The sequence below is a fragment of the Macaca mulatta genome, chromosome 8 (assembly GCF_049350105.2).
Source record: "Macaca mulatta isolate MMU2019108-1 chromosome 8, T2T-MMU8v2.0, whole genome shotgun sequence".
Lineage (NCBI taxonomy): Eukaryota > Metazoa > Chordata > Mammalia > Primates > Cercopithecidae > Macaca > Macaca mulatta.
Window position 1 is genome coordinate 23570160 of NC_133413.1, and position 24062 is coordinate 23594221.

General features: G+C 38.0%; 1 protein-coding gene and 2 long non-coding RNA genes across 15 annotated transcripts in view; all 3 read left to right on the forward strand.

The window, feature by feature from the left end:
* The window catches only part of XPO7 (exportin 7), an 89556-nt gene that overhangs the window by 5996 nt on the left and 59498 nt on the right, over positions 1 to 24062 (forward strand). The window contains exon 1 of one of the 13 annotated variants that reach the window (XM_077943134.1): positions 18140 to 18280. The exons of 11 other annotated variants lie outside the window; for them this stretch is intronic. The gene's annotated coding sequence lies outside the window, so the exon portion shown is untranslated. Of the gene's footprint in view, positions 1 to 18139; positions 18281 to 24062 lie in introns of those variants that run through there. One more of the 13 variants, XM_077943138.1, reaches the window with a different exon arrangement.
* LOC144330740 (uncharacterized) lies at positions 1609 to 3314 on the forward strand. Its single transcript, XR_013397161.1, has 2 exons — positions 1609 to 1747; positions 1883 to 3314. It is a non-coding gene; the product is annotated as an uncharacterized LOC144330740 (long non-coding RNA).
* Positions 17013 to 22569, forward strand: LOC144330734 (uncharacterized). The gene is made up of 2 exons (XR_013397155.1): positions 17013 to 17231; positions 21324 to 22569. It is a non-coding gene; the product is annotated as an uncharacterized LOC144330734 (long non-coding RNA).

The following is a 24062-nucleotide window of genomic DNA, read 5'->3' on the forward strand; positions in this document are numbered from 1 at the left end:
TGGACCTCTCCTAGTGCATCATTTTTAAGGACTTCATTAAATTCTGCAATGATATATGCTGTGTATAAGTGACCCATCTTGTTATTTGTTTCAAAAACTTTTTATTGAAATATATACCTGCAGACAGGTACAGAAATCATAAGTGTTCAGCTTGATGAATTTTCACAAAGTGAAAACTCCTTTGTAACCAGCACCCAAATCAAGTCAATATTATCGGTGCCCCAGAAGTCCCCTGATACCCTCTCAACAGCTACCTGTAGCCCCCGACACCCTGCCACTAACTACTATCCTGTCATTTGAGTTTTAAATCTGCTTTTAGAACTTAAGCTGAGTAACTTGAGAGTTTTAGCTTCAAAGCCAGGGGGAGAAGCAGTACAGAGCAGTGATTATACAGCTTTGGGGGGATTTATTTCAGAATGTGATGGAAGCTATGTTAGTGCTCTCTGGTAGGGGTGGGGAGAGTGTGCCTACACAAAATTTTACCTACAATTTTAGGCCATTCATGAACCTTGTTAGAGTTTAAAGATAGATGCCTTTTTAGATGAAAATGCTTACAATATTTTATTAAGAAACTGATTTACAAGTATTTCTCTTTTGACTTATTTGAAACCTAGTTCAGGACCACGATAGATGTTCCTGGAGAGTTACATGCAAGCTGAATTTTTAAATACTGAATTAAATTCTTGAGGATGATTAATGGTGACCACTTAAGCATCTACTAATATCCCATTTTTGTTACCGTGCAGACACATAGAAGGAAATATAAGATGTGATATTCTACTTTCAGGGCCTTACATTGAATTGAGCATCATAACAAGCCTGGTCATTGAGTTGTGAATTTGTAATGAGACTGGTTTTGTCGACATGTCCCTGATTGAGGGGGCAGTTACTACCCCGTTATATTTTTCCCCCATTCCAATACATCTGAGGAATACATTCATTCCTAACATTTATAGTGACTCATTACTAGGAAATTCTCAATGGAATGGGATTGGTACCCGGGAGGCATATCAAAATCTTGGGAGAGGAAGGACAGTTGTAAAAACCTAGATCCTAAGTATTTCTGATATTTGTTTTGATGGCTGTTCACCCCTTCACACATGTGTGCATACACACAGGGACACACACACTCCTACTGCCATAAAATGGGAAGGATGTATTTAAGAGAAGGCAGAATTGGAAACTTCATGCCAGCATTAATTGATCTCATTTAATGCTCACCGCAGCACTGTAACATCGGTATAGAGCTAATAGTAATAGAATTTTCCTTGAAATAAGCTGATTGAAAGACCTCGTATCTCTGGAAGACCGGAGAACTCGCTGTTGGAAGATTTAGATGATGTTCGTGGTGGTGGTTATTGTAAGACTTACTGGAGTGTGACTTGGTTGGGCATAGGGAAAGGGGAGTACCAATATTAACTGAGTGTCTGTTATATGCCAGGCACCATTCTAAGCCTTTTATAGTGTTATGCCATTTAATTGGGAAACTCATTTGGTCTCTGAGCCTGGATTAAGTGATCTGTGAAGTCCCTTGTAGTTCAAGCATTCCAGATGGGATTTCCAGTTGTCATCCTTGTATTCTCTCCCCAGTATACCACTGTGTTCTCAATTCTTCTTTTTTTTTTTTTTTTTTTTTGAGACGGAGTCTCGCTCTGTCGCCCAGGCTGGATCTCGGCTCACTGCAAGCTCCGCCTCCCGGGTTCACACCATTCTCCTGCCTCAGCCTCCCGTGTAGCTGGGACTACAGGTGCCCACCACCTCACCCGGCTAGTTTTTTGTATTTTTTCGTAGAGACGGGGTTTCACCGTGTTAGCCAGGATGGTCTTGATCTCCTGACCTCGTGATCCACCAGTCTCGACCTCCCAAAGTGCTGGGATTACAGGCTTGAGCCACCGCACCCGGCCAGTTCTTATGTACATGTTTGTAAAATTTCTTAAAATATTTATGCTCAAACTAACATTTCCATTTCATCTAACTTAAATATCTCTTTCTCTTCTTTATGCCCAATTTCTTAAACTCCCAGAGTTTTTTTCTGTAAGATCTAGTCATCTGTAGCACTTCTCACAAATTGAGCTCTCTTATGCCCCAAACAGTAACAAAAGAGGTCGCTTAGTTGGACAATAAGCAGTGAAAGATATTTCTTATGGGACAAGAAATTAACATTATTACTCAAATGTTGATGCCCGTAGGCTGAGAAATGATTCTCACTTAAAACCCCTGGGTTTTAAACCTCTCTTAGAAAAACATTAGTTAGATGAAAAAAAAAATCAAAATAATTTTCTCTGGAAAATAAGGTTCCTCTGAAAACAAGCAGATTATTAAAATATCCCTTATACTACTTCAGGAAATTGTAATGTTATAGCTGTGGTGGCCTCTTAGCTTTTAAGTATATGAACTTGTGTTGGACACATGCTGATCTCGTTGGTATTTGCATAAGAATAATATTTAAAGTGTGCAGTCTCAGAAAGAATTGAGAGTTTTGCTAGACATTTGCCCTAAAGTTTTAGTCAATTTATGGTTTAAAGGGGTGTATTTAAGGCTAGAAAAGGGAAATGAAGCGTTTTCTTAGGATTTTTTCCAATTCTACTTAGAATTGTTTGCAAAGTTTTGAAAGCATATGTCATGAGTTTGGCAAAAATTATTTTAAAGCTTGTTTGTTTTTTTTTTTTAACCTCATTCACCTCCACTAACTCCTGAACTTCAGTGCTTTATTTCTGTCTTCCAAAAAGACATCTAAAATCAGTCATGAAATTTAACTTAACTCTAAGAACCTGTAACATAAAGTTTGCTCTGAAAAACATCTGGGAAACCCGATGTATATTTCTCATATCTATACATCTGTACTCAGTTGAAAAAAAATCTAAATTTTACCCAGTATATAGCCACAAATTATTTAGAATATAATGTTTTGTGTCAGTAGGTGATATTTTTATCTTCAGCTTGTCATTGACCCATCTAAGGATCCCTGCAAGGTCTTGTCAAAAACTAGTCTGGGGCATACCCAAGAATTTTAAAGATTAAATAAAACTTACTGGAAAATGTGACCTTGTTTTCCTTAGTCTTATTGAACTGGTAATGTTCCAGAACTGACCAACTTTCTTCAGGCTTTCATAAAACCAGTATTAAATTGTTTTTAGGCAAATTGAACCTGAGCAACAGGGAGTATGTAAGGATAAGCCAGGCAGGGGCACACATGCTTATAGTCCCAGCTACTGGGGAGGCTGAGCTGGGAGGATCACTTGGGTACAGAAGTTCAAGTCCAGCCTGGGTAACATAGCAAGACCCCAAGTCTTAAAAAATAAAATAAAATAAAATTCAAATAAAATAAGGACATTATCCCACAGGTGTTACAAATGAAAATTTGTTGTAATGTAAAAGATTATTTGCTAGTTCTTGGAACTCTGCAGTTAGACACACTCCAAATAGGGAGAGCAGAATGTTGTGAGCAAGACGTTTTAATTTCATATAATTCCTAAAACCTGTCCATTCAGAGCTGTTTGGTTTAGGTTACTATTAATGTACCTTAGAGGTTCCCAGAGGCACATTTCCTGTCAATATTGATAACATTGATAGAGTGAGACTTAAAAACCAGCTTCTTTTTTTTTTTCAGATGGAGTTTTGCTCTTGTTGCCCAGGCTGGAGTGCAGTGACGTGATCTTGGCTCACCGCAACCTCTGCCTCCTGGGTTCAAGCAGTTCTCCTGCCTCAACCTCCCGAGTATCTGGGATTACAGGCATGCACCACCACGCCCGGCTAATTTTGTATTTTTAGTAGAGATGGGGTTTCTACATGTTGGTCCAGCTGGTCTTGAGCTCCTGACCTCAGGTGATCCTCCCGCCTTGGCCTCCCAAAGTGCTGGGATGACAGGTGTGAGCCACCACGCCCAGCTGACCCAACTTTGTGTCTATTCCTCCCATACCTGTCACCTCTAATGTAAACAGCACTCACGAAAGTAGATATGTGGTTCATAAAAAGATGACTTTTGGGTAAATCTGATGCCAGTGGAATAAAATCTTTCCTTTTTACTCACATTTTATGTGTACAGTAAACGACATCCATTTAAAATGTACAAATTGACAGATACATATACCTGTGACTCTGGGATCAAAATATGGAACATTTCCATTTTGCAGTCTGTCCCTCCCTCAGCCCTCAGCCCCACACAACCCTGTTCTGCTTTCTGTCACTATAAATTAGTTTGCATTTGCTGGAATTTTATATAATGGACTTACTGTGTACTCTTGTTTTCTGACTTCTTTCACTCAGCAAGGTGACTCTGAGATTCATTCTCATTGTTGCATAATAGGAGTGCTTGGTTACTTTTCATTGTTGACAAGTATTCCATTGTATGAATATATCACACTGGATGTATCTATTCACTCTTTGGGAGACATTCAGGTTGTTCCCAGTTTTTAGTCATTGTGAATAAAGGTGCTGTGAATATTCATATACCAGTCTCTGTATGGATGTACATTTTTATTTTTCTTGAGTACCTGGGAGGAGAATGGCTGAGTCCTATAGTGTACGTTTACTTTTTTTTTTTTTTTTTTTTGAGATGGAGTCTCACTCAGTTGCCCAGGCTGGAGTGCAGTAGCGCAATCTCGGCTCACTGCAAGCTCCGCCTCCTGGGTTCACACCATTCTCCTGCCTCAGCCTCCCGAGTAGCTGGGACTATAGGCACCCACCACCACGCCCGGCTAATTTTTTGTATTTTTTTAGTAGAGATGGGGTTTCACCTTGTTAGCCAGGATGGTCTCGATCTCCTGACCTCGTGATCCGCCTGCCTCGGCCTCCCAAAGTGCTGGGATTACAGGCATGAGCCACTGCGCCCTGCCATGTATGTTTACATTTTTAAAGAAACAGGCAATTTTCCAAAATGACTGTACCTCAAGTTATTTCATAACTTCACCAATATTTAGTATGTCACTCTTTTGCCATTCTAGTAGGATCTCGTGTTTTTAGTTTGTACTTCTTTGATGACTGACATGTTGAGCATCTCTTCACGTGCTTACTGACATTTGTATATCTCAGACTTGCAAACCAGGCTGGTGTTTTGGCCTGACAGCCTATTTTTGTATGGCCTGCACCCTGAGAATAGCTTTTACGTTTTAAATGGTTGAAAAAAATCTAAAAGAATAATACTCCATGTTGCATGATAATTATATGAAATTCTGATTTCACTGTTCATAAATAAGTTTTATTGAAACATGCATTCGTCTCTGTATCCTCTCTGGCTGTTTTTGTACCACAGTGGCAGAGTTAAATAGTCTTGACAGACATTTTGGCCTAAAACATTTACTCTCTGGCCCTTTAGAGAAAACATTTGCAGACTCCTGGTAGATCTTCTTTGGTGATGGATCCCTTCAAATCTTTTGCCTGACTTTTGGGTGGAGGAGGTACCAGCCCGGTATGTTTCTAATCCAAGCCCAGTTTGACAGGAACTGCATCAAGTTCTTCAGTCGTGCCAACCACTTTTCAAGTGCTCAGTAGCCACATAAGGCTAGTGGTTACCATATTGCATAGTGCAGATATAAAATATTTCCACTATCATGGAAATTTCTATTGGACAGTGCTACTCTAGAATAAACTTGCCACTGAACCAAAGGGATTAGCAGCAAAGTGGAACATAGGTTATAGGATTGCTTTCCTAGATATCAGTAAAAATAAGCTAGATCCTCGTCCTCTCAGATGTGTGTGAATGCAAATGGATATATTTTGTTATCCATGTATGTCCTGTTCTCTTGGCCAAGTGATGAGAGAAAGCAGTTAACTCATAAAAGAAATTCAGAATTTTACTGATAGGAAATAATTTTAAGAAGAAAAAAACAAGTGTTAATATATTATCTCCCAAAGCATTTTGCAAAGAACAAACCTTCTAAAATTCCTATGTATTTGTAACTATTTTGCAGATGACATGGAGGATATGGAGGGAAATATTAAACCATGAAATCACTTTTTCCTGGGGCTAAGTCCTGATATACTAGCAATCCTAGTTCTCTTCAGCTTCTAATTTTAAAATATTATTTACCATAAAGTTTTTCATAATAGCATGAGCTTTGAAAATAATGCAGAAATATTCTAAGTTGAAATGGCTAAGATAGCCTATTTTAAGATTGAATTTAAAGGGTTTTTTTTTTTTTTTTTCCCCCTGAAAACTGTTTTGTGTGACTGTGCTGAGGGGCAGGCATAACTGACTCTAAAGAGTGAAGTGAAAGTCAGTAAATCTATGATTACATAGTCATTCTCTTTGGCAAAAATATTATGTAATTATGCATTATTTTGTTCTTAACATAGAGATGTTTGTAAGTTTTTGGTGATTCATCACTCATGTCAATAACTTCCTAATCCATCCTAGAAATAAATGTTTTGCTGAAGTGGGAATATAAATGCACCAGCTAACATTGAGAAAGTGGAGGAAATGTGTAATGAGTAAATGTTTTAGAGGCATCCAGAAAGATACGTTTTAAAACAACTTCTACCATTTCTGGTTTCAAACATGGTTTCTGTCACATTCTCTAATTGACCAGATATATTTTATGTGTACCCTAAATGTTCACCTATTTAATAGAATAGTATTGTTTAGAATACTATTATCCTCCTGGTTATTTGGTGAGATACACACATCAGTAAACATTCCCTCATTTGGCTAGTATTGTTTGGTCATGTATTGTGTGCCAGATTGTTAGGCAATGGGAATATAAATGTGAATAAAATACAGTGTCCTTGTTCAAGGACCTGAATACATAGAAATGTACACCAATAAGGGTTATAGAGTGAGATCAGTGATAGGACACTTTTATGCATAGAACATAAGACACAAGTGTCAGTCCTCCCTTGGAGATCCAGGAAAGCCTTCTTAAAGTGGTGAATCATTAAGCCAGATCTGAAAAGGCCTGGTGTTCTCCGGATTGATAAGAGCACAACAAGCAAAGTACCATAGATAAAGCTATATATATGTTCGCGTAACATTCCAGGAGAGCAAATATGGCTTCTATAGAGGAAATCAATGTAATGGTAGGAAGAGACCAGAACATGAAGTGCCTGTTGTAGCATAATAAGGAGTTTGTACTGTAGGTGTATAGTTGAAGGTTTTTAAGTAGAGTGACAGAATAATTACTGCAACAGTGGTATAGGAAATTGTTTATCTGTTATCAAGTTGAATTAGAAGTCACATTTTTTTGATAGTGAAATTCCATTTCAGTAGTCTTTAGATGTTGTAAATATCTCAGATGTCAGCTGCTTTGTTGCCCAAGCTGGAGTGCAGTGGTGTGATATCCACTCACTTCTGGGTTCAAGCATTTCTTCCACCTTAGCCTCCCAAGTAGCTGGGACCACAGGCACACACCGCCACACCCAGCTAATTTTTGTATTTTTTGGTAGAGACAGGGTTTCGTCATGTTGGCCAGGCTGGTCTCAAACTCCTGACCTCAAGTGATCTGCCTACCTCTGCTTCCCAAAGTGCTGGGATTACAGCCATGAGCCACTGTGCCCAACCCATGCCTATCTTATTTCTCTCTCTCTCTCTCGTTTTTTTAGACAGAGTCTCGCTCTGTTGCCCAGGCTGGAGGGCAATGGTGCAATCTCAGCGCACTGCAACCTCCGCCTCCCGGGTTCAAGCGATTCTCCTGCCTCTGCCTCCCAAGTAGCTGGGACTGCAAGCACCTACCACCACACCCAATTAATTTTTGTATTTTTAGTAGAGGTGGGGTTTTACCATGTTGGTCAGGCTGGTCTCGAACTCTTGACCTCGGCCTCCCAAAGTGCTGGGATTATGGGCATGAGCCACCGCACCTGGCCCATGCCTACCTTATTTCTTATTAACTTACAGCAACTGCAAGACTTGGGTGAAACACTGATACTTTATTCTATTTTGTTTGCTGGAACAGCCTCAGATTCTGTTACCACTGACAAGAGTAAAATGTTTTTTACAACCAGCAATGAAATAGGCATGCATTTAATGCGAAAAAGAAGAGGTCGTAGTCTCAGGAGTTTGAATAAATCATGAAATGCTGACTACTCTGGCCGCCAATACCCCTTAAAGGTTTATACCAATTCTATCTTACCTACCCTTGGTCTGTTTTGTTTCTCCATCCCATGTTTTAACTGTTAGAAAATCAGGTTCATTTTCTTTATCCTTTATCAACTGTTGTTTCAAGGTTATCTAGAAAAAGACTTCTTTTTTAAAATCTTCTATTCTGTTAGATTATTTTATTTATTTTGAGACAAAGTCTTGCTCTTGTTGCCCAGGCTAGAGTGCAGTGGCACGATCTTGGCTCATTGCAACCTCTGCCTCCTGGGTTCAAGCGATTCTTCTGCCTCAGCCTCCTGAGTAGCTGAGATTACAAGCACCTACCACCAAGCCCAGCTAATTCTTATATTTTTAACAGAGACGGAGTTTTACCATGCTGGCCAGGCTGGTCTTGAACTCCTGACCTCAGGTGATCCGCCCGCCTCCCAAAGTGCTGAGATTACAGGCGTGAGCCACCACGCCCAGCCAGAAGCTTCTTTTAAATATGCTGTTTGCCTGGTATTCCTTGTTTGCTGACTTGATTAATAAAAAGCATTTTCCATAGATCATACAGCAGTGTAAACTTGAAAAGCAAATTGATATTTTACAAAACTGTTAAGGGAAAAATGATTTAGAATTCCAGAGAACAAGAAAACTAGCAATGTGTGGGGCATGTATGTCAAAACTTCCTAAGAAACATTTACTTAATATTCTTTTTTGCTTTTTTTTTTGTCAGAGGGTAAATATGAAACCCCGAATTCTTTGCTCCTGTGAATCAAAGTTCAGGGTTCCAAGATTAAGTATTGTGATTGCTTTTATCTTTCTTCCCTTTAATGTTCTGTTTTGAATTTCTTATGCTTCTTTCTTGCCGAGTCTTCTAAAGGAGTACACACAGTATTTAGGGTTTTCTCGTGGGAAAAGAGATAAGGAGGGCTGAAAAGCTTTCTTTTGAATTTTTATGCCAGTTAAAACTCTGTCTTCTTCCTTTATGCCTTTATTTCTTATCTCTTCTTTTATTATTTCTAACTTTTAATTTTTTTTATTTTATTTTTTTTTTTTTTGAGACGGAGTCTCGCTCTGTCGCCCAGGCTGGAGTGCAGTGGCGTGATCTCGGCTCACTGCAAGCTCCGCCTCCCAGGTTCACGCCATTCTCCTGCCTCAGCCTCCCGAGTAGCTGGGACTACAGGCGCCCGCCACCTCGCCCGGCTAATTTTTTGTATTTTTTAGTAGAGACGGGGTTTCACCTTGTTAGCCAGGATGGTCTCGATCTCCTGACCTCGTGATCCACCCGTCTCCGCCTCCCAAAGTGCTGGGATTACAGGCTTGAGCCACCACGCCTGGCCTAAATGTTTATATAATAATTGGACCGCAGTTCAGTAGGCCAGAGGGGATGCTAAATGTTAATGTAGTCTAGCAGCTAGGCTATTTGTTGTTTATACCTGTGATACAAAGTTCATCCCTGTCTAAACTGTAGGCTATTCGTTGTTTTTACCTGTGATATAGAGGCGTATACATGAATAAATAACATACAAAATGGGAGCATTCAAGGAAAGTTGGCTGTAATGTATATTTAATATTCACATTGACCTCTGTTAGAGAATCAAAGGTGTGTTTCTACAGGCAAGAAAATATTCATTGGCATGTGGTATACTGTAGTATTTTACTGCCAGGATTATAGGCATACATCACATTCTAAGGTTTTAGAACGTGATGGAAATTTCCTTCTCCTTTTGCTGGAATTTTTTTTTTTTTTTTAAGATGGAGTCTCGCTCTGTTGCCCAGGCTGGAGTACAGTAGCACGATCTCAGCTCACTGCAACCTCTGCCTCCTGGGTTCAAGCGATTCTCCTGTCTCAGCCATCTGAGTAGCTGGGACTACAGGTGCACACCACCACACCCGGCTAATTTTTTCTATTTTTAGTAGAGACAGGGTTTCACCATGTTAGTCAGGATGGTCTTGATCTCCTGACCTCGTGACCCGCCCACACGGCCTCCCAAAGTGCTGGGATTACAGGCGTGAGCCACCACACCCGGCCCCTCCTTTTGCTGGATTTTACAGTGTTATTGTTGTTACCGTTATTTAATAGATAATATACAGTTTGAAAATTTCTCTAATTTTTGGCTTCAAGGCTATATCTATCATTACTTTCCTGAGCACATGTACACAAGTCTATTTAACATTGAAATATTACCCTGACTCTTGTTTTTAAACAGAGACAGCATTATTCTATTAACAGTGTAACATTTTTTATATTATATTTTATTTATGTGGTGGGTCTATTAAGAAAGCATTGTTAAGCCAGTTAACATTTCTCTACCGGGTCCACCCCTTTTGTTTGCCCATAGCTGAATATTTGTAGTGTTTCATTTGTGAATGCAGAAATTTTACTGTGTATCCATGGTGTTCAGAATAATAACTGTTATCAGGTTAATGAAGTGATGTTAGAATCACATAGTTTTTAAGCTAGAAAAAAATCTTAGAGTATGATTATGCAGTAAAAAGAATTCATACGCCATTTTTGTAGAGGGTAGCTAACTGTATATTGCTTGTTAGAGATAATGTATGAATTTTTAACTTTTCCAGCCATCAAAATCTTAATTTTGTTTCATTGTTAGCATAATGAAAGAAAATATACAAGTAAACATGCTTAAGGTTTAAACGAGAAAATTTTTTTTCAGTTGTATATTGTTACGGGGCAAATACTGTGCTACATACTAGAGATAAAATGGAAAACAAAATAGACATGTCCTTGCTTTCATAGTGTTTATAGATACTCAGTAAATTATACCAATAAATATATATTTATAAATTGCAATGAGTGCTGTGAAGAAAAAAGTTGTAATGAAATATTTTTATTTTGGGGTGACAGTATTCACTGAAAGAAGGGGACAGTGTGCCAGACAAAAAGAAATAACATGTTGAAAGTTCCTGAGGTGAGAAAGACCCGGAGGAACTGTAAGGAGACATCCCGACTAAACCTCGAGGAGCTAAGGAGGCAATGGGTCTCAAGAGATTAGCAAGAACTAGAATATGATAGATTGCTATGCAGGCATTCAAGTCAGATTTCCAGAGATTTGAGTGATTTATTAAAATGCGAATTCCATAAATTAGGACAAAGCAAAGAGTGAAACCTTGTGTAAGCATCTTGACTATGATTTTCAGTTGCAGGGAGTCGCACAAGGTGGATTATAATAGCAAAAAACTGAAAGTACGCCACAAAGCAGGTTGTGACATCTGTGTGATTAATGAAGGAAAAACTTCATATGTTTTCAGCTGGGCTGTTTGTTGGAATTAGATCATGAGAAATGATAAACTGAACTAAGGACATTTGCATTGTATGCAGGCATTACCAAGACCAAAATCCACACTTCCCGTTTGCATCAGGACAGTCACAAAGGAGCTTTCATGCTTACTGCTCTGGGTTTTAGTTGTCTTCGGTTTGGGCTCTAATTGATTTTGCCTACTCTTTAGTTAATACAGCCAGGCATCTAAAAGGATTTTTGTATTTAAATAGCAGCTGTAGATATTTGTGGCAGGAAGTTTCGATGCTAACTAGTTTGCCATATTGCTGGAACCAAAAGTCTCAACCTAGTTTACACAGTTTTCAAATGCATTATTTCTTTTGATTTTTATGTCAAGGTGCAGGCTTCTTTCAGGTGAACAAACTAATTGGAAATTAAAGTAATTTGGACATTTTGCCTAAAGTCCTACAAACAGTGAGAGTCAGGATTAAAACTCTAGTTTTAAGCTTCACGTTCAGGTATCTTTCCAGTACTCCCTCCTTTCCATTAAATACAGATAATCTTAACTCATATATTTGGCGTGTCCATTAGTTTTCACTGATTAGCTTGACCTTTTGCTTCTTTCTCATAGATAGAACTTTAAGAGGAATTTGTTTCATTAGACCGAATTTGGAGGGAGCATTGGATTTCGAAGCAAGATCTAAATTTTTTTTTTTTTTTTTTTAGATGGAGTCTTGCTTTGTCACCCAGGCTAGAGTGCAGTGGCACGATCTCAGCTCACTGCAGCCTCTGCCTCCCAGGTTCAAGCGATTCTCCTGCCTCAGCCTCCCGAGTAGCTGGGAATACAGGCACATGCTACCGCGCCTAGCTAATTTTTGTATTTTTAGTAGAGACGGGGTTTCACCATCTTGGCCAGGCTGGTCTGGAACTCCTGACCTTGTGATCCACCCGCCTCGGCTTCCCAAAGTGCTGGGATTACAGGCTTGAGCCACCATGCCCGGCCAATGCAAGATCTAAATTTTAATCCATTTAATAGTGGCATGACCTTGGACAAATAACTTGAACCTTCAGAGCTTTAGTTTTCTTATATATAAAATGGTGTTGGGCTTCCTACTAATTAAAACCATGGCCCTTCTCATGCCCATGCAGAGTCCTCATGAGGGGTGGTATGGGGCCAGATCTCTCTCTCTCTCTCTCTCTCTGTCTCTCTTGTCTGCAAATCCCACAGACTCAATCAGCTTTCCTCATTTTTTGATAGTTGCCACTATTCTGTCCCTTGGGGTTTTGTTTTCTCAAAACCTTTTTGTGGACTATTTCTCTCCAACAGTAACAACAGTATTTATTGAACTCTTGTCACCTATCAGACAATGTCTGCTAACCCTACCTCTGTTAAAATTGCCTGGGACCACATTTGAACCTACTGAATCAGGGTTTCGTTGTGGCGTGTTAATTTTTTTTAAGATCAACACCCTCAAGTCATTCCGATTAGCAGCCATTTGTGGATCACTGATAATTATTCCTTCTACCATGGCCTCTGTCTCTGTGTCCAGAATATGCAGTCAATCAACAGAACAATTTTTGCCCTTTTATTTCATAGATGTAATTTGAATATTGTAGTCTGCCGTCTTGCCCAGTATGCAGGTCACTAGATTTCTGCTCTGTAAAGAATGTTTGATGCTTGTTTTCACCAATGTTACTATGTGTATTAAATGATACATATTCTAAAGATAGTCTCAAAAGATTAATCTCCCAATTTTGATGACTGTTCAAATTTTGTGAAGCCACAAAAGCAGCATTTCCTAAGTATTTTGTGTCTCGTTGGTCTATCACCTATTGCCCACAACAAGGATTATTTAATCTTAAAGTTGGAAACTATGTATTTTATCTTTCTCTTAGAAATTTTTGGCGTATATTAGCATACTAAAGACTCTTACGAGTTCTTCTGTTTAAAAACGAGTTAACTTCTGTTTAAAATTGGTTAACTGGGCAGTTCCCAAATTGGAATTTTTTTTATCGTGTAATCCTATTAGTGGTCAGTGTGAAACACCGACTGCTCTATAGGTAGAATTTTCTGGGGGTTTTTCTCTTTTTTTTTCATTTGAAAAAGAGGAATAATATTTACTTCATATGGGGTAGTTTTGCAGGTGAAATGAGAGTTTAGGGGAGAGCATTGTTGAGTGGTTAACAAGGCGACGGACTACTGACCTAAGTGCCTTGCTGTTACATACTGGCCTTAGCAAAATAAAAACTCACCCTGCCATCAACCTTTAGATCGCTCTTAACAGACTCAGACTTTGACTAATCTGTTAGTTCCAAAATTATACCTTATTTTTAATGCATAGCACAATAAGAGGTTAAAAATTTCAAAACTGCCTATCTTGTGGAATTTTTGGCATGGCTAGGAAACATTTAGATTAACGTGTAATTTATATAATCATTGGTAGATTATGAACGACCACCATAGGGCATACACAAATTCATATTAGTCGAATAAATGAATGAATCTTATTTGGATGTGTTAAATGTATTTCCAAAACACACTTGACTTCGGTCATTAAACTGTTTGCTTTTTAAAACATCTTGATCTGTTACGTTTCAGGCTGAAGCACTTTTAATATCTTACGGTAATAGTTACCAAGAAGATTAAACCTCTTAGTACTCATATAATAGGGAAGACTTTTAATTGATGTTTTGCTGGCAGACTCCACAGGAGCTGAGTTTAGTGTACTTTTCAAACTGTGCTTGTCTAATTTCCTAGGATTCTGAAGTAGCTCATGGCTGTTTCCCTCTGTTCCCGTCACTGCTCCTGTCACTGCAGTGTCCCCATCTACAACAGCTACCATTTGTCAGCACAGGGAAGAGATTTCTCTTTGGAGTTAGTTCATTAATTATTAAAAGGTTCACTAAAATCATCAGAAGTTATTTATTGGTAACCCTGTTTAATTGTAGAGGATCAAGCAGAAATTGAAGTACCCTGGACCAAAAAGGAAGTCAGTATCCGATTCTTGGTATCTTTGTTCCTCTTTTATAAAAGCAGTATATATTTGTTAAGCAGATATGTTCAAATTAATCATTAGTTTTTGCAAGTAGAAATGTTACGTGAGTAAATGAGAATCTTAAAAGGTTTTGGAGTAATTTATAAAGTAGATACAAATTTTGCATTAAACTCCCACTTTCATTAAACTTTTATTACTAAAGTTTCAGAGAAATAAGATATAGATAATATTTATGAGCCTTTCATATCAGTTTTTTTTCAAACTTTCTTAATATATAGCCCCCCTTTAAATGGCTATTGGTGTCTCACAAGCCCTCTGGTATTGATTTAAATTATTTTGGTTTTAATGTAACAGATATTAACAAACATAAAAATAGATGTAAATTCCTCAGGGTTGTCTTCTTGTGCAACTATAAACTGATTTACAGATTTAAAACAAACCACAAAACCAATTACGTTCAAATTAGCAACATATATTTAATATATTAGATGATAATGTCTATAATGCTGACTGGTATACCATACTTTCTTTTCTTTTCTATTTTTGTTAACATTTACATAACATAAAACTTAAAATTTGAAAGTTAGAGAATTCATTGACTTCCAGTACATTCACAATATTGTACAACCATTAGCACTATCTGTCTAATTCACAACATTTTCATCACCCCACAGAGAAACCCTATACCCATTAAGCAGTCACTGTAAGTTCTTTTTTAGTTCAGTATATTAAGACTGCTGGTATGCCATGTGATGACTCAATTTTCTCACCATTTTTCTGCATTCAAGGCACTGAGAAACTCATTCATAATGTAATTTGGCTTTCACTTGGTAGGATGCATCGTTTACATATTAGGTTCACCTCTGCTCCTTTTATTTAGTCCTCGACGATTAAAATTATAGCTGCTTGACACTAGTCACCCCTAAACAGGAATGTGAAAACCAAACATGATATAGTACTAGATATGAAGGTGATCAGCCAGATGATTCCGAATACCCTTATATTAACTTTTTTAACAGTCATAAGAAAGAAAATACATCATTAAAAAAAAAAAACTCATAGAGAACTCATGGAGCACTGAGACTTATCTCAGGATCCCAGATTGAGAAACGTTATAAATGATTCTTGAGGTTTTATGCATGCTGCTTAATGAGAATGAGGAGCCTGGGCCTTTTAAATCTCGTATTATACTTTTAAATGTTTAGGATAATTGCCCTTCTGCCTGAAAATTATCTTTTTGGGAAAGTCTTATTCATGTCTCATTTGGTAACAGCAGGATTTTATGTACATAATTTTTTTTCACTGGGAACATGAAAAATACTCCCCTTTGGAAATTTCAAGGTGATAATAAAATGAAATAATGTAGTTTTTAGCTCTTGTATCCTTATTTTGTTCTTTACATATTCTTTCCATCTTAAAAATAGATAGGTGTAGGTTTTGCCTATGGAATATGCCCATTGTTTTCAGGCAGTAACTTGGTTTTGGATATTTTTTTTTTTTTTTAAGGTGGAGTTTTGCTCTTCTTGCTCAGGCTGGAGTGCAATGGCGCAATCGCAGCTCACTACAAGTTCGGTCTCCCGGATTCAAGCGATTCTCCTGCCTCAGCCTCCCAAGTAGCTGGGATTACAGGCATGCGCCACCATGCCCAGCTAATTTTGTATTTTTAGTAGAGACGAGAGTTTCTCCGTTTTGGTCAAGCTGGTCTCGAACTCCAGATCTCAGGTGATCCATCTGCCTTGGCCTCCCAAAGTGCTGGGATTATAGGCGTGAGCCACCGTGCCCGGTCTGTTTTGGATTTTTAAAGTTGCTTTAGGGCAATTACTTCCAACAACCAAGTAATGATTTTTTAGTGCCAAAATTAATTGAGTCCGATTCTTGTGGAATACTTGTAATATGAGCTGTCTCTAGATTTTTGTGGATTAATTTTTAAACATATCAGGAAAACAGTATCTCCAAAATGGACAACTTTTTTTAATACTACCTGAAACGATCAGAGGATAAATGACAAAGTGGCAAGAAATGAGACTGAAAAGACCAAATCATAACATGCTTTATGAGCTAAGCTAATGAGATTTAGTTTTATTCTGAAAACCAAGGGGAACTCATTGAAGAATACTTTCAAATGTAATTAGCAAACATTTACTAGTCTTTTAAATTTTACCTGAATTTATTTTCTTTGTATATGTGTTAAGAACATTATATTTTATAATCTCCCTGAATTCTGTCATATTTTTGAGAACTAATGAGTTATTATCCTTTTCAGAACTGAAATACCTTTGCTGATGGAAATGTACCTTTTCAAATGTGAAGTTGATCTTCACACTCCTAAATCTAAATAGCTAAATCTAGTCCTTAGTAGCCAGAATGTGCTATTTGAAAATTTGGCAGAGATTGATCAAATATGTTTAAATCCATGAGTTCTTAATGATATTTTAAAAGTGATAGTAAAAATAACACCACCTTCAGAGGATGGTAGAATACCAATACCAATTCATTATCTTGAAAATTGATATAGGAAAAGAATCAAGTATTTACCCTGCCCTTTTGTGAGCTAAACCAATAGATAACCAAATAGTAGATGAGTAATAAAATGTTTTGTTAAGTGTATTCTGACTAATAACTGAAAAAGAAATGATGGAATTAAAGTATCACCATTTTGTAGTCCCCACTGACTGGAGAGAAGTGGGAAGTATGGGTAGTAAGCAACAGTGGCTCACGGGATTACACGGATCACGGGATTACAAAAAGATACAAAGTCAAAGTCAGGCTTTTTTTTTTTTTTTTTTTTTTTTTTTTTTTTTGGAACTGGAGTCGTTACTCTGTCACCCAGGCTGGAGTGCAGTGGCATGATCTTGGCTCACTGCAACCTCCATCTCGTGTGTTCAAACAATTCTCCTGTCTTAGCCTCCCGAGTAGCTGGAATTATAGGCATGTGCCACCACACCCGCCTAATTTTTGAATTTTTAGTAGAGACAGGGTTTCTCTGTGTTGGCCAGGCTGGTCTCGAACTCCTGACCTCAGGTGATCCACCTGCCTTGGCCTCCCAAAGTGCTGGGACTACAGGCATGAGCCACCGTGCCTGGCCAGTGGTCAGGCATTTTGATCATCCTGTATAAGTCTTGTCCAAAACACTACCTGTATGTAATCTTGCCATTAGAAGAACCTCAGTCTGATCCAGTCTCCGGATCTATCTGTTAGTTTTCAGGAAATACCCCAAACAGAGGTACATGCTAGATTATACCAAGTATCTGTAATCAGCACAACCTAAAACTAGGGAACTCTATAGGTCAAACAGCCTGGGTTCTTCAATAGGTAAATTACAGTCATGCCTTGGTGTCTATGGAGGATTGGTTCCAGACCTTCCCCATATATGTAAATCTTGAGGATACTTAAGTCCCTGATAGAAAATGGATTAGTATTTGCATATAATAAGTATATCCTCCTATATGCTTTTTTTTTTTTTCTTTGAGTCAAGGTCTTGCTCTGTCTTGCAGGCTGGAGTGCAGTGGCACAATCCTGGCTCACTGCTACCTCGACCACGCCACCAGCCCACTCCTTGGACACAAGCAATCCTCCTACCTTGGTCTCCCTAGAAGGTGGAACTACGGGGGGTGCCACCTGACTAGTTAAGAAAATTTTTTTTGTGAGACGGGGTCTGGCCCCATTGCCCAGGCTGGTCTCAAACTCCTGGGCTCAAGCAACCCTCTTGCCTTGGCCTTCCAAAGTGCTGGGATTATAGGCAGGAGCCACTGCACTCAGACTCGTATACTTTAAATCATCTCTAGATTACTTGTACTAGCTAATACAATGTGAATGCTATATAAATAGTTGTTATACTGTATTTTTTGGGGAATAATGACAAGAAAAAGTCTATACATGTTCAGTACAGACAGACAAAATTTTGTTTTCCAAATATTTTCAATCCATGGTTGGTTGAGTCCATAGGTAACAGAATCCACAGATACAGAAGGCCAACTATATAAGGAAATGAAAGGGATGCTGGAGAAACCTGTGGATTAAAAGAGACCTAAAAGGTATTTTCATTTGTTTGTTTGTTTGTTTGTTTTTCACAGACTCTATCTTCTAGGCTTAAGCGATCCTCCCCGCCTCAGCCTTCCAAGTACTAGCTGGGACTACTGGCCTATGACACCAGTAGTGAATTTTCTAAATTTTTGTTGTTGTTGAGTTGCCGTCTCAGGATGTTGCCTAGGCTGTCAGTTTTTTATTCTGATGGACAAAATAAATAAACTATAATGTCTAAAGAAGCACACATAGATGCTAAAACCATAAAAAGAAAATGACAAGGAAGTGATTACTATAAAAGTCAGTAATGGGCCAGGCGCGGTGGCTCAAGCCTGTGATTCCAGCACTTTGGGAGGCCGAGACGGGTGGATCACGAGGTCAGGAGATGGAGACCATCCTGGCTAACACGGTGAAACCCCATCTCTACTAAAAAATACAAAAAACTAGCCGGGCGAGGTGGCGGGTGCCTGTAGTCCCAGCTACTCAGGAGGCTGAGGCAGGAGAATGGCGTAAACCCGGGAGGCGGAGCTTGCAGTGAGCTGAGATCTGGCCACTGCACTCCAGCCTGGGCAACAGAGCGAGACTCCATTTCAAAAAAAAAGAGTCAGTAATGGTTACTTACATCAGGGAGGGGAGGGTGTTATGTTTGGGATAAGGCACATGGAAAGGGCTTCTGGGGGTGGTTGGCAAAGTTCTGATCCTGGACTTGAATGATGTTCTTATAATATGTCCTTATAATAATATCATTGGTCGTACATTGCAATATTGGAGAAGATACAGAGGTAGCAAATAGTATTCCTAAGTATTTCTTGGTAAATAAGATAAAGTAGATCATTTGTAAGTCCTACTGTGTGTAAAGTGGCGCGGGACTCCCCAGGGGGAAGCTTTTCATCATCTGTAGCAGCAGTTCCCAAATTTTTTGGTCTTAGGGTCTTTTTACACTCTTTAATATTTTCAAGGACCTCAAAGAGCTTTTTTGTGGCTTACAGCTAAAATATTTGCTGTAGAAATTAAAACAATTTTTAGAATATGTGATTCATTTAAAATAACCTTCTTAAACCCATTATAGACATTATTGTGAAAAGCTTTTTCAAGCCAAAGCACACAATTTTAGTAAGGTAGCATTTTATAATTTTTTGTAAATTTCTTTAATATGTATCTTATTAGAGTACAGCTGGATTCTCATAGTTACTTCTGCATTCAGACTATTTATGATACATTATTTTGGTTGAAGTGTGTGATAAAAATCCAGCCTCACACAGATACGTAATTTGAAAGGGGAGGAGTATTTTAATAGCCTTTTAGATAATTGTGAGTATTCTTCAACACTTCTTCAACAAGTGATAGTTTTGTAAAGGTTAATTGCAATGTGGAATCCGAAACCATATCTGAACTTTCCTTACTCTTACATGAAAGCCCCTTGGTATGCAGCAGAAATATTTATTTATGCTTCCCATATTGTTGCATGGAATAGTACAAAGATGTGTCCTCAAGTTGAGATTTAGTAAAAATAATACTTTTTCTGCTTCTTTATGAAGGGCAATCTTACTTTAAACTGGCTCGGTTTTTGTTTTGTTTTGTTTTAAATGAGTGTGTGGCAGTGAAGAATATAATGGCTCCCACTCCACTTTGATGCCACTGCCTTAGTTTGTGATAAAGTACCAGCTGTTTTATCCACCATGGCCTTTGTACCTTTGGTGTACTGTTTGTGCAAATGTCAGTATAGCAAAGTATATAAATAATGTCTTGGTATTGCTATGAAAATAACTTAGCTCTTAGAGACCTCCTAAGTTTCAGTAACCCCCAGGAGCCCATGGACCACATTTTGGGAACCTATGAACTGGAGAACTTCATATATCCTCACTGGCTGTTATATCCAGCACTCTCAGGTTAATTTTTTAGAAAGATGAAAGTAACTACTTGGATTTTTAGGGAATTGGCACACAGTACAGCTTTCCCTGGCTTGTCAAGAATTAAGAACTTGATATTTTATGGCAGTTCCCTTCGAGTGTCATGAATTAAATAAAATATTTGGGACTTTAGTGTTAGAATGCTATGGTGATTGACAGCATGTTTTAAAGTATTCTAATTCAAATCATGTGAGAAATGTATAGCCCCTTTTATTCTTTGGATTACTGTAACTGAATACAATTTTCTCACAAGCGTTTCTTGCTGTAATTTATTTGAAGAAATTTAGATTTAAGGATATAAAACCAGATTTTGATACTATTAAAGGGTGAGTCATTTTGTTAAACGCGTAAAATGTTCCTTATTTCCCTCCCTTGAGAGTAAATACAGAATCCTATTTTTTTCCCTCCTATTTTCCCACTAGTGAGGGTAAGGCTAAGATGAGAATTCTCGTTTTCTCACCCAAATATTTCACACATTTGAAAGACATCCTGCTATTAAAAAGCATTTATTTATTGACTGCTTGCTGTATGTTCAACACTGTGGAATATCATGGGAAGATAAGTTATAATCTTACTAAATAGTCAAAGAAAAAGGCAGCATATGATTAAAGTATTTAAAAAGTATATTGCTGAATTCAAAGTTGTGCCGGAGAGAGTAATATGGTCTGAATATTCAGAAAAGCTTCATGAAGGATTTAAGACAAGCTAATAATGTTCGTAGAAAAGGGAAATGTTAGAGACAAAAATGTATCTGGAGTTTAACAAAGCATCTGATAAAATCTCTCTGAATACCCTCATAGACATTAGGTAATTGACTAAAATGTAAAATTTAATGCAGTCTCAAATATTCGTTGAATCATTGAGTAACTAGTTGAATGGCCATATCCAAGAGTGGTAATCAGTGAATCACTGACAGCTAGGAACAAAGTCTAAGGCCCAGGACTCTGACCATGAGCTTGTCCCGTATCAGTAACTTAGATGAGGACATTCATTCAGTATGCATTTATTGAATACCTCCTGTGAGTTATACATTCCACATGCCATCAAAAATAAAAAATAAGGGCCAAACGCGGTGGCCCTGTAATCCCTGCACTTTGGGAGGCCTAGGCGCCTGGATCACCTGAGGTCAGGAGTTCGAGACCAGCCTGGCCAACATGGTGAAACCCCACGTCTACTAAAAATACAAAATTAGCCGGGCGTGGTGGCGCACAACTGTAATCCCAGCTACTCAGGAGGCTGAGACTGGAGAATCGCTTGAACCCAGGAGGCAGAGGCTGCAGTGAGCTGAGATCACACCACTGTACTCTAGCCTGGGCAACAGAGTGAGATGCCATTTCAGAAATAATAAAATAAAATTTTAAAATAAGGAATGTTCTTTCCTTTAATCTCAAAGGAATTACCCTTTACTCACGAAGGAAACTCACATGAAAAACTGCTGGGATAAAAGTCTTAACATGCTGGTCATAGACGGGGGGTAGATTATTTGATAAGAGCTAGAAAGATGTCTAAATTATACTGGAACAGTTCTCCAAATCTGACAAGATAAAATTTCATACAAATGCAAGATCCTGCAGGTAGGTATGAAAAAACTGCATAGGTATAAAACAGGAAAGATATAGTTTAACAACATGTTTGAGAAAAAATAGGTCTAATGAAATTTTTAGCGTGTGGCATGGTACATTATCTGAAAATCCTCCTACTATACAACATCCAAAAATGCTTAGTAAATAAAATATTGAAACAAATCCTTTTAAATACATACTCAGCCTTACTCAAAGTAAGGAAAATCCGTTGGGAGCAAAAATGAGTAAGAATTCCATTTCCTATTGTATGGCAAACCAATTATTCTAAAGTGCCTTATCACTGTACTATAAGTAGATCCTGTTTAAATTTGAATAAGCCTCCTTTTTTAATACATTGGCAAGCTTGCAAGAAATAAGGGAAATCTCAATACCCTCACTCCCATTAATTAACTTAAATGAACCTGTTCGTCAAACTGGAGTGTTGGGAGTAGTGAAGTCAAAATTGCTGTAGGGTCAAATGCCAAAGTGAAACACTTAACCCGCTGCCAGATGAGGAAGCCGAAGCTGAGACTTCAGGACCCTAGAAAGCACCTTGGAGTTGTTAGCCCTCCATAGCCACTCACAGAAACAGGAAAATGGAGGTGCTCGGGATTTCCATAGATTTGTGTCAACATATTATGAGCTTATAAACAAAAACTACCACACATACATGCATCTGCATGGGAAAAGCCACCATAGAAGAGATTCAGCACAAGCTGCAAGTCGCAGGTTTAGATTACCCCATCCTCCCACGCTCACACATCAGATACTGACTTCAGATACTGGAAAATCATCAGATACAGAATTTAAGTTAAATGCTTAACAAAATAATATTTAAAAGGAGAAATAAGCAACCAAAAAGTCGTCAAAAACAACAAGGCATACTTGAAAAAGTATCAAATATAAGTTTAAAATATAACAGTTGAAATTTAGAACTCAGTGAATAGATTAGCATATTAGATAGTGTAGAAGAGAACTAGAAGATCTGAAGATACTGTTCAGATTACAGCACAGGGTGACAAAGAACATGAAAAGTACAAATGGTTAAGAGACATGGAGGGTAAGATACCATGAAATAACTAGAAAGAGACTAGAGGAGAGGCTTTTCTAGAATGGAAAAAAAAAAAAAAAAAGCATGAATCTAAGTTAAAGAAGTTCCACATATACAAAGCAGGATTTTTTTTTTTTTTTTTTTTTTTGAGACGGAGTCACGCTCTGTTATCCAGGCTGGAGTTGCAGTGGTGTGATCTTGGCTCACTACAGCCTCTGCATCCTGGGTTCAAGTGATTCTCAAAACAGGATAAATGTTTAAAACTCATACGTACACACTTTATAGTAAAGCCACAAATATTAAAGACAAAACATCTTCTCAGAAAGAAAACATCACCTGCAGAGAACAGACTGGCAGATAAAGACATCTCAACAGCAACCTGGAAGCCAAAAGAGAAAAGTGAATGTCAGCCTAGCATTGTGTGCCCAACAAAATTATCTTTCAAGAATGAGGGCACTGAAAGTCATTTTTAGATAAACACAAACTGAGTTTACCACCAGCACATCTTTACTTAAGGAACTTCTGTAAGGGATATACTTAAAGAAGGAAAGTCCCATAGAAGTGTTTGGTTATGAAAGAAGTAAAGGTGACCAAAGAAATTGGTAAGCATAGGTAAATCTAAACATTGTATGATATAATAGTATTGTTTAATTTTTAGGGCTGTGGAGACAAAGCCAAAATAAGGTACAGTAACAGCATAACACAGGAGACAACTGATTGGAGTTTATCTTCTAAGGTCACTGTTACTCAAGATGGAAGGAATAAGATACTGCCTAATTTTGGACTTTTTTTAAGAATATGTGATAACTAGTACTGGGGAGAAAAATGGAATTCAAAAACAAGCAAAAACTTTAAAAAAGGAAAAATAGGACAAATATAGCACAAAGGAATAAGGGACAGAGGAGTCTGAGGTATATCAGTAATCACAAATATTAAGTAACCTCAAAATGAAAAGCCAGGTTGCGTGAATTGAAAATAATACTGTAAAGGAAATTAAACCTTACTAATACCATCACCACTACCCCTGCAACGTAGACACATATCATACACAATACTCAACAGGCTTTTAGATCTTGGGTGAAAACAAAAGAAACACAGCTCTTGGAAGATAATAGAAGATGTTTATGACTTTAGGATAGGGAAAGATTTCTCCAACAGGGCAAGCAAAGGACTCATCATAAAGGAAGATAATGATAAATTAGGCTGTGTTAAAATTAAGAATGTATGGTCATCAAAAGATGACCACACAAGAGAAAAAGCAATCTACAAA